We start from the raw sequence: 611 nt of genomic DNA, 5'->3' as shown, positions 1-611 counted from the left end.
TATACAATATAACACGATGGCAACACATTTGATACAGTCATTAAAAAAAAGGTTTTCATGTTGTTTATATGAATTTTCTATGTACAGAGTTAGAATTGAGCTTTTTGTATATAGTCTTCCTTGGAGTCTCAGAGAATAACTTAAGAAAAGTGTTTTACTCACTTATTAGCAATCACCTGGTCGGAGTAGTGTTGCCACCAGACGTTCCTTGTGTATTTGGACGCTAAACCTTGTGAACTAGCTGCTGCGCTGTACCCCGCCCACCCAAAGTCACCCTTTTAACAGCAAAGTACCTGTAACACACACTTATATATAACCAAAAAAAAGAGAGAAAAAAAGCTACACGTTTATTTGAGTTGTTTTCCGTTGCGTTGAGGTAGAGGAGGTGACCGTGGCCGGAGTGGAGCGTGGCGCCTCCCTGTCCCCTGTTGGTGCTTCCACGCGACCTGCGACGTTCTTCCGTGAGACTCCAGCGGAGGGAAAAAGCCATATATTCAGAGACAATAAAGGCGATTTTGATGTATCCGAGAGTTTTATTTGACGGATCCTTTCAAAAAAATTTTGGGGTGTTATTATCATTATGCTGTTCTTGATCAGTAGAATCACGGGTG

The sequence above is a fragment of the Penaeus monodon genome, chromosome 29, assembly GCF_015228065.2.
Source record: "Penaeus monodon isolate SGIC_2016 chromosome 29, NSTDA_Pmon_1, whole genome shotgun sequence".
Classification (NCBI taxonomy): domain Eukaryota; kingdom Metazoa; phylum Arthropoda; class Malacostraca; order Decapoda; family Penaeidae; genus Penaeus; species Penaeus monodon.
This window is presented reverse-complemented; position numbering follows the sequence as displayed.